We start from the raw sequence: 10,141 nt of genomic DNA, 5'->3' as shown, positions 1-10,141 counted from the left end.
AAGGGTGGGAGGAGGGGGAGGGAAATGGGAGGCGGGGAGGAGGTGGAGGCTTGTTTTTTTTTTTCCTTTTCTCAATAAAAAAAAAAGAAAAAAAATCAATACACACACACACACACACAAAAAACAATCATGGGCTTCCAGTGCAACGATGCATTGCTGAGATCCGTGAGAAAGGCCGATACCTGAAATCCTGGAGTTCATGTCTTTCACATGCTCACCTGGAATGCTGAAATAGCAAAGGGTTCTCTTAGCAGCCTTGAACAAGGATGTGGCAGTTTCTAAGATGGGCAGCGAGCTTGCTTAGGCACCCAGCTGAGACTGACCATTGGCTGTAAATGCTGCGACTCAAAACAAAGCAAACCGATCTTACACAGGAGCACCCTTCACACTGGGAAAGATGAGATCAACAGTGTCCCAATGCTCCCCATCTTACACACCAGCACCCTTCACACAGAGGAAGATGAGATCAACAGTACCCCAGTGCTCCCCATCTTACAGACCAGAACCCTTCACACAGGGGAAGATGAGCTCAACAGTGTCCCAGTGTTCCCCATCTTACAGACCAGAACCCTTCACACAGGAAGATGAGTACAACAGTACCTCAGTGCTCCCCATCTTACAGACCAGAACCGTTCACACAGGGGAAGAGGAATTCAGCAGTGCCCAGTGCTCTGCTGTGGCCGTGGCTTCTCAGGGACAGGTCTTTTGTACAGCAGTATTTGTGGGGATGTTTATGTCTGCTTCCTAGGTCTTGGCTTTGGCAATTCCCTCCCTCTTGTAGTCATCAAGGCTTAAGAAAGATCGGTGCATGGGTAATAAAAGATGGTCCTGTATATGATGGAGTGACCACAAACCAGGACCGGAGGAGTGACTCAGTCTAAACTTGTTAAGACAGCTGGTGTGTACACTTATTATGCTGCTCAATGTTTTTGGAACAAGACAGACTTTTCAAAACAAGTAAATTAAGAGAAATATGTCTAGATCTTTCATTGTAAGCTATCCCGGATAACAGAGTTCTTGAGGTTTTGCTTGGATGGAGAGAAAGAGGACAGAGAGAAAGTGGGAGAAGGAGGGAAGGAGGGAGGGAGAGGAGGCTGGGAGCCTCTGGGTTGGACCTGACCAGTTAGGGCTTTGAAGGGCACGAGGAGTTTGCATTTTCTTCTAAGAGTGACCGGAAGCTGGGGTGGTTTTCAGGAGGTGTATTTACTAGAGGTGATGAGTAGCTTTACGAGATTTCTGTGGCTGCGTTAGGAACCGCCTGTGCTGAGTCTAGAGAAAAAAGTGGATTTCTCTTTCTGATTCTGGTCGCGAAGCCACTGCCAAGGCTTGACTCTCAAGTGGCCGAGCAGTAAACAGAAAGGACTCATAGAAACATGAAAGGAGCAAGCTAGCCACTCCTGAAGGGGCGCCTGCCAGCCACATTTCTTGCCGGCTTGCAAACGCAGCCAGGGTTAAAGGAAACAGATCATACAAAGAGCTTCTTTGTAGTTTTGTTTAAAGAGAAACCATGCTTATGAGCAACAGGCTTGAAGAATGTGGAGAGCCTGCTGATGAACAGGCTTGCCCCCTTTGGGAGGACAGGCAGGCATGGATCAAGGGAGCCTAACAGACTGGCCAGAGCAGAGGTTCTCTTAACAGCCTCCGTGCCCCACCCCCAGCTCTTCCCAGCACTGGTTCTTCAGGGCAACTCCCTCCCTCCAGAGGCATCAAGGGCCCTTGAACCTGACCCTATAGGCCTCGGAGACAGGCTAGCTCTTCCTGTGGGCTGTTCTCCCATCTTTCCTCATCTTAGCACCTGCTCTCCACTGAGCCAACGCCCCTGCAGGCTGTGCCGAGGCCTCATGCTGGTGACAGAGGAGCTGTGATCCTTTCTTCCTTTTGTTCGAAGTCATTTAATGATTAATCAGTCCCTGGCTGTGTCCTGTCCCCTGGCTGAAGGAACTCTTGTGCCTCTGTATCCTGGAGCCCAGCACTGTGTTTGTTTGCAGCTCCGTCCTCCAGACCTGCGGTGGACTAGCTCACTTGACCCCAGTCTCTGTCTGACTGGGTGACTGGGAAGTTTTCGGAGGAGCAGTGGCCACTCAGGTGTGGATCCAGGTTGATCATTTAGCCGTAAGCTGGTGATTTTCCCTGGGATCTGTTCAAACTCTAGGTGATTTGGACCTTGAGTGCTGAACCTACGCCTTCATTCTGTGTCTCAAGCCATGGTCTCTCTTTTAGTGAGACCCTGGCTTGTCTGGCTGGTCTCTTTGTTGAGCCTTCTCTGTTTATGGGTACAGCACTGGACAAAAACCTTCCAGATACTGATTATCCCTGAGGCTTGGTGCTCATGGAACAAAATGGTTCTCAAGTCGCGTTCCAGGGCTACTGTGCAACAAACTTTACAATTTTAATAGATTTTGAAAACGTAACTTAGTCATTTTAAAGGTCATCTTGGTGGAATTTTGTTAATGAAATTTCATTTAAAGTTTAACAACACAATACTCTGGTTTCCAACTTTTTAACTCTTATGAATAATTTTCTAAGAAGTACCTCTCACTGATACACATGCACATATGTATGTACTGTTTTCTTTAAGTACAATTTGTACTGCATCTAGGGCTAAGTGGCGTTGCAAATAACACCTAGTATATTTTAAAATGTGCTTTTTAAACTTTATATTGAAGCATCGTTTTAGAAGCTTCAGTAATTACCATTAAAATAGAGACGCTGTAACAGTTACATCTATGGGTAAATTAGCAAGTGGTGGTCTTTCTGACGTAATAGAAAAGGGCTCATTGAAAGAACTACCTTCCATGGCATTCTGGCTAACTTTGTAAGATCCTGGGAGGATGAAGGCGCTGGGGAGGGGTCTCTACCTTAGGTGGCTCACAGACATACACTCGGTGGACTGCTTGGGAGAAGTTCTGGCCTTGGGATTTGCTTGTGTGTTATTTGCCAGAATTTTGGGACACCAACCCACTTACCATTCTTAGATTATCTTTTTCCAATTACAACTTCCTTCCAGCTTAATTACACATGGAAGTGCAAACACAGAAGGGCTGTTCTACAGTGGATGAGGTCAAAGTGCTTGTGGATTCTACAGCACCAGCCTTGTGTTTGATCACACACTGGTGTTCCTGGTAATGGACTACGAACTAGGTGTTCAAACCTCTCAGGACTCAAATAGAAAAAATATTTGCATAAAATTCTATATTCATGGCCTCCAAAGTGCCCCTGCTGCACACATTCCTCCTTCCTTGCTTTCTGTAGGAAGAGCAGGTGTCTCCACAGCAGTGCAGGCAAGCCTGTGGAGTTCCATGTCTGCAGCGTTTGCCAGGTTTGCAATATTTTCTGCATAAATAAAATTTATTCTGGAAGTCTTTCCTTTTCTTTAAAAAATCAAGAACAAAGGGGATATAGTTTAGAAATAGAATCTCCTCTCTATTCGTGTTCTGCCATTACTTCCATCATGATGTTTTTTTTATTAAAAATTTCCGCCTCCTCCCAATCTCCCATTTCCCTCCTCCTCCTCCCATCTCCCTCCCTCTCGTTCTCCAGTCCAAAGAGCAGTCAGGGTTCTCTGCCCTGCAGGAAGTCCAAGGTCCTCCCCCCTCCATCCAGGTCTAGGAAGGTACGCATCCAAGCAGACTAGGCTCCCATAAAGCCAGTACATGCAGTAGGATCAAAACCCAGTATTGTTGTCCTTGGCTTCTCAGTCAGTCCTCATTGTCTGCCACGTTGAGAGTCCGGTTTGATCCCATGCCTTTTCAGTCACAGTCCAGCTGGCCTTGGTGAGCTCCAATTAGACCAGCCCCAACGTCTCAGTGAGCAGGCGCACCCCTCGCGGTCCTGACTTCCTTCAGGAAATTCTGGATCAACCTTCCCCAGGATCCAGCAATATCACTCTTGGGAATATACCCAAGAGATGCCCTATCTTACTACAAAAGCATCTGTTTAACTATGTTCATAGTAGCATTATTTGTAATAGCCAGAACCTGGAAACAACCTAGATGCCCTTCAATGGAAGAATGGATAAAGAAAGTGTAGAATATATACATATTAGAGTACTACTCAGTGGTAAAAAACAATGACTTCTTGAATTTTGCATGCAAATGGATGGAAATAGAAAACATCCTGAGTGAGGTAACCCAGACCCAAAAAGATGTACATGGTATGTACTCACTCACAAGTGGTTTCTAGCCATAAATAAAGGACATTGAGTCTATAATTCATGATCCTAGAGAAGCTAAATAAGAAGGTGAACCCAAAGAAAAACATATAGTTATCCTCCTGGATATTGGAAATAGATAAGATTGCTGGGCAAAAATTGGGAACTTGGGGGTAGGGATGAGATGGGGATAAGGGGAGACAGGGAGAGAAAAATGAGAAGGGGAGGATGGGGAAGAGCTTGGGGGAATGGGATGGTTGGGATGGAGGAAGGGTAGATATGGGAGCAAGTATATATCTTAATTAAGGGAGCCATCATGATGATTTTAATTTTTATTTTTATTCTGAGGTTTTATTCTAGTTAACTCACAACTGACAACATCACACTGGTTTAAAGAGAGCATCTGGACACCTGCTCAACCCCCACCTTAGTATACCTGCTGAAGGTCAAACACCCTCTTTCATGGTTATCATAAAGCAGTAGAGCAATTAATAACAGGACTTTTATTTACGGCTTTACACTTTCACTATCAAGCACACTGTATGTGTGTGTGGGTGTACGCACGTGTGTGTGTGTGTGTGTGTGTGTGTGTGTGTGTGTACGAGGCCAGCTCCTTCAGGGAATCTGTCTCATCATTCTCTACCTTCTTTCACTGAATCCAGAGCCAGACTGGCAGTCAGGAGACATCTTACCATCTCCTCTCTCACCCACACAGTGCTTGGTCATCAAGGTGTGTGATCACACACCTCTTACACAGGTCCTAGGGATCTGAACTCTGGTCTTCATACTTAACAGCAAATTCTGCTTGTTACCAGCTGAGTCATCTCCCCAATCTGCAATTGCACTTTTTTTATTTTTGCTAAAGTAACTTGATCACCAAAGTCCGTTTGCCATTTCTTCAACTTGAATATCTTGATTAGATCAATCTCTTTGCAAGTCTTCAGCACCTTGTCAAAATCCTGACAGAACTCAGTGTCACCCAGGCTCTTGGCACATTCCACAAAGTGCTTTAGCTCATAAAAGCAGGGTTCCTCTGACTGAGCTGTGCTGTCTGAGCTCCCCGAGGCTCCAGGTAAGAGATATCCTATCAGTCTTTGATGGTGCCACACTGCTACTTCCACAGAAATGCCCAGGGATCAACAAGACCCAATGCGTGCCTCACGGCAGAACCCACAGCCACACTGACTGCAGCGGTTGCTATCTTGGCCCTCAGACCTGGTCACCAGAATACCTAATCAGGTGAGCTCACTGCAGGTAGTGGGGCTGCTTCTGATGGCTGAACTATGGGATGGGTGCCAGATCCGGCACAGCTTTATTTGAGTGGCCCTGAGGCTGGAAGAGACCACATGGAGAGTGCAGCTTCAGCTTCTGTGAGGCATCCTAAATGTGCCAATTATTCTTTTTGTTTATACAACTACTCCATGTTCATGATTGAAAAACTAAAACTACAGATTAATAGAAAAAAAAAAGCACCCTAAATACCATCTGGTGGAAGAAACGCGCCTTAATGGTTTGGTTTATAGTAATGTTCTCATTGGTACACATTGGCACAAGAATGTTCTACAAATCATTTTTGGAAGTGTTGTCCACTGGAGATCTATGTATAAAATTTGGGGTCTATGATCTGGATAGACGAATAGTTCAAGGTAATGGGAAGGCAGACCACAAGGACATGTGATCTCATAGTGGGGAAAGTCGGTCTCTGGAGTACTTGATGGTGGAACCATTCGACTAGGAAGACAGAGAAAGTCCTTGTCAGGGCGGTAAACTGTTGCTCAAATCCATGCAGGCTGAACAGTGTGGGGTTACTGTGAGGTGATTCACCAAGTTCTTCAGTTCTTGTATGTGTCTAAGCTCATTAATAATTGAAGAAGTGTTAGCTGGAAGAATTCAGAGCTCAGCTAGTCATGAAATTATCAAAACAGAACAACAAACCAAAATCCACCACCACCAAAACAAAAGGTTGACTTTAAACCGCCAAAACTCAATGCCAATGGGGTGTAAGAAAAGAAGTACACCCATCTGTGGTTCTTCATTACCCCAGGGATTCTGGGGGCCATCTTGCCCAGGTGGAAGCAGAGCCGTGTACATGGTATTGTTGCCTTTTGCTGTTACCACCCACATTGTCAGACTGAGCTGGAAGAAATAATAAAATCAAAATGATTTATTCAAAGAGAATTACAGTTTGCATGTTGGATGATTGAGAAAATTACTGTCAGGAGGCTCATCTACTTCATGATACTTAGTGCTCTAAGCACTTTGGGGAATTCTTCTAAGTGATGAATGCTGTGGATTGTGATTGAGCTACAGCCCAGAAGCCTCTCCTAGGAGCTGAAGGGTAGAGACCATGAGTTTTGTGTAGAGTAAGCTGCATATTGTTTCATGAGTACTAATTAGTATTAATAATAAAAACCTGGAGACAGATATTAGGGCATGAAAACTAAAAGATCAGAGAAGCAGAGCAGCCAGTCACTAGAGATTGTCCTCTATGGCTTTCATCCCAAAAAGATACTGAGCTCCTTTGTACACCCTGCCTTATCACTTCCTCTCTCTGCCCAGATCACTTCCTGTCTGTCTGTACAGACCTCCAGACATCTATGTTTAACCAATAGTTAGCCCCTCCCTTTACTTTTTAGGCAAACTTTATTTGTAGAGTACAAACAAAATATCACCACATTACCCCTTTTCTGTCTAAAATTAAAAAAGGCTATAACTAATATAAGAAAAACTATATACAATAGATACAATAACTATATACAATATATACAGGCAATAAATACATCAACAATGTCTAGTCTACTAGCAATTGGCAATTCAGAGAAAATACTCCATATCTACCCTATCTTGTGGAATCCAAAATATTGTACCTAATTCACTTTTTATTCTAACTTCCATTACCAAAAACTATCTTATAATGTCTCTCAACCTTATACACTTTATACCTCTTTAGTGAATTTCTTTCCTGAATCTGGTAACAAGGAAAACTATTAACTATAAAGTCTATTCAATTCCATCAGACATCCAAGAAGGAAATAATATTACCCAAGTAAGCAGGAAGTGCAAGCAAGTGACTTCCAAAAGATATGAGAAATGACAGAAACAGCTAGGTGCCTGGACAGTCTCCCAGAGTTCTTCTGCAACATTAGGGCATCCATCTTGAACCTATAGGCCTAGAATATCTGACAGATTTTTCTATGAAGCAAGATATTCTGAAGAGCTATCCTACCTTGTCTTGGCGAAATTTATCAGTCCTTTTGTGTCCTGCTTGTCCAGTTTGGACAGCATACTGTAGGCAGTCAAGGCAAGAGCATTTTCTTGCCCAGTGGCTTACTTTTGCTACAAAGAAAGTAAATTCCATATAGATGCCCATCATCTTTTCTGAAGTAGATTGTGGCTGCCAGGAGCAGACATGTCTCATTGTCATAAAAAAAGAAAAGAACATGTGTTATTAAAACATCTTAAATACCATATTCTGTAGATCTCTGCAGTGTTTGAAAACAACCTGTATATCTAAAATATATCTCTGACCTCGAAAACATACCTAATATGACTACAAGTTTGATTGTAATGACTAACTACTAACTTGCATTGCTTTATATCCTATTTAGTTAGTAATAATAACTTTTAAGGACTAGAAATTTGCATTACATTGTTAGATGAGCTATATAGGTACAATACCTTGAACAAGATTAGAAATGTATGTACAGTATGCTCTAACAAAATTAATTTCAAATTTGTTTCAATATATAAAGATTCATATCAATGTAAAATATTTAAAACAAGTAGTTGCCTTTTTCATTTAAAAATATATTCAATAATCTACCTTTTTATCCTATTTCTATATCCCTCGTTTTTCTTTTCAGAATAAACTCAATAATCTACCTTTATATCCTATCAGATCTATAGCCCCCACTTTTTTCTTTTCAACAAGAGCCCTGACTCTAACCTCCTTTGTTTAGCTTTTTTTCCTGGCCCTTTCATACTAACTTGTAACCAACCCTCTAAACAAAGACAAACATCCACAATCCATTTTCTGAGAATGTGGGCATAGTTTTCTAGGCTACTTCCTGCTGATTGGGGGCATGAGTAATCTTTGGGATACCTTGAGAAAATTTAGGATTATGGGCAAATCCTGACTGGAGTATTCTGTGAGGTTGGATCAAGTCAACCAGTCATCTTGAAGCTGCTCTGGATGTAGGACTCAGAGGAAGTTGCAACAGAGTCGCTCTGAGATGTTGGATCATCTGGGCCATTGGTTCCTATTGGAGATTTTTCAGGGGGTCTTTCTCAATCAAACCTGAATTTTCTTAAACAATAATAAGTCTACAACTCCCATTTCCTGTGGAAATAAAAGCAGAACCTCTTTTCCAAAGTAACATGTCTTTTGACTTAAATATAAAGGTTGGTTTGATCCAGCAGCATTTATAATCAAATGTCTTTTAGAAGCTGTTGTTTCTTCCTCAGCAGTCAAGCAATTCAAAGACAACACAATAACATACAATATCCAGATTCTTTGTGTGTTTTCCACTTTTATGTGGCTTTTTAATATTACTTTATTTCCTTTTTAAGGACCTTCTCTATCCTTTCTCTGTTCTCTCCCAAGCCTACATATATTTTTAAACACAATGTAAACCATTTAGAGTTTTTTTTTAAAATCTGAATTTGTCTTTACTGTATACATCTATCCTTTCCTGACCATACAAGTCTTTAATCTGCTAAATGGCATGGCTAGGATTAAAGCAGCAGCTTTGACAATTGGCTCTGCCTCATTCCTTGGCTTCCTGAGAATCTAGCTTCATGGAAGAAGTATTGGCAGGAGCTATGTTTGTTGCCACAACACTGAGGAGTTTCTAGGTCCATGACACCACCAAGAAGCATGCTACCTGCTGCTCATAAACACCATTTAAGTGTTTGGTAGCAGAGCCTCTTAAAAGAGCCATACAGTTTTTGCTGCTAATGTTGAGTCAGGAAGCCTCTCTTAAAGGAACCATACTTTTGCTTGCCTCTAAGCAAAGTCCTTCAGAGAAAATGCTGCTACCAAGTATAATGGTTGATCTGTCTCTTTAAGAGACAAGCCATGCCGTTCCATCTCTACCTTCTCTTTCATCTCTCTCCCTCTCCCTCTTGCCCCTCTCCCTCTCTGCTCTTCTCCACTTCTCCCCTCCCTTTCATAACCACTAAATAAATATCCAGCCTCACTCTGCATGGAGTGCCTATCCATCTATCTCTCACCCACCACTGCCATGTGGCTTGCCACCTGGGACCAGTCACCTTTGGAGATTTGCCACATGGTCTCATGCACCATCCCTGCCTGAGACTGGCTGCTCTTTGGACCCCCTGCCCACTGCCTGCCACCACAGGGGATCCTGCAACATTTTAAAATAATCCTTTACATTGGTGCCAGTTATGGAGGGGGAAGGAAGAAGGGGAAAAGAGAAGAAAAGAGAGAGGGAGGGAGGGAAGGAGGGAGGGAGAAGAGGAGGGAGAGACAGAAGCTGCCTCTCTGAGAGGGAGACAGACAAGGAGAGAGAACTCAGGCTGGAAGCTGAAGATCAGCTTGCCTCAGTGGATGGGGGAGGGAGTGGGCATGGCTTGTCTCTTAAAGAGATAGATCAACCATTATACCAAGAAGCCATGCAGGACTCTGTTCTTTTGTGTCTGGAATCCCTTCCAAAGCTCTCTTAGGTTTTTATGTGGATGTAGTTGCCCTGTGCTGGGCAACAATTGTTGCATGAGGTCTAATTGTTAATAATAAAAATCTGGAGACAGATATTAGGGGATGGAAACGGAAAGATCAGAGAAACAGAGCAGCCAGCCACTAGAGATCTTACCTCTACAATTCTCTGCTCAAAAAGAGACCGAGCTCCTTTCTCCACCCCACCTTACCACTTCCTCTTTCCACCCAACCATATCACTTCCTGTCTGTCTCTTGTTAAACAGACCTCTTGTTTAACTAATGGCTAGCCCCTCCCTCTGCTCTTTAGGCTAACT

This window comes from Microtus ochrogaster, unplaced genomic scaffold (assembly GCF_000317375.1).
Source record: "Microtus ochrogaster isolate Prairie Vole_2 unplaced genomic scaffold, MicOch1.0 UNK24, whole genome shotgun sequence".
Taxonomy (NCBI): Eukaryota; Metazoa; Chordata; class Mammalia; order Rodentia; family Cricetidae; genus Microtus; species Microtus ochrogaster.
The sequence above is the reverse complement of the archived record's forward strand: the minus strand, read 5'-3'. Positions refer to the sequence as shown.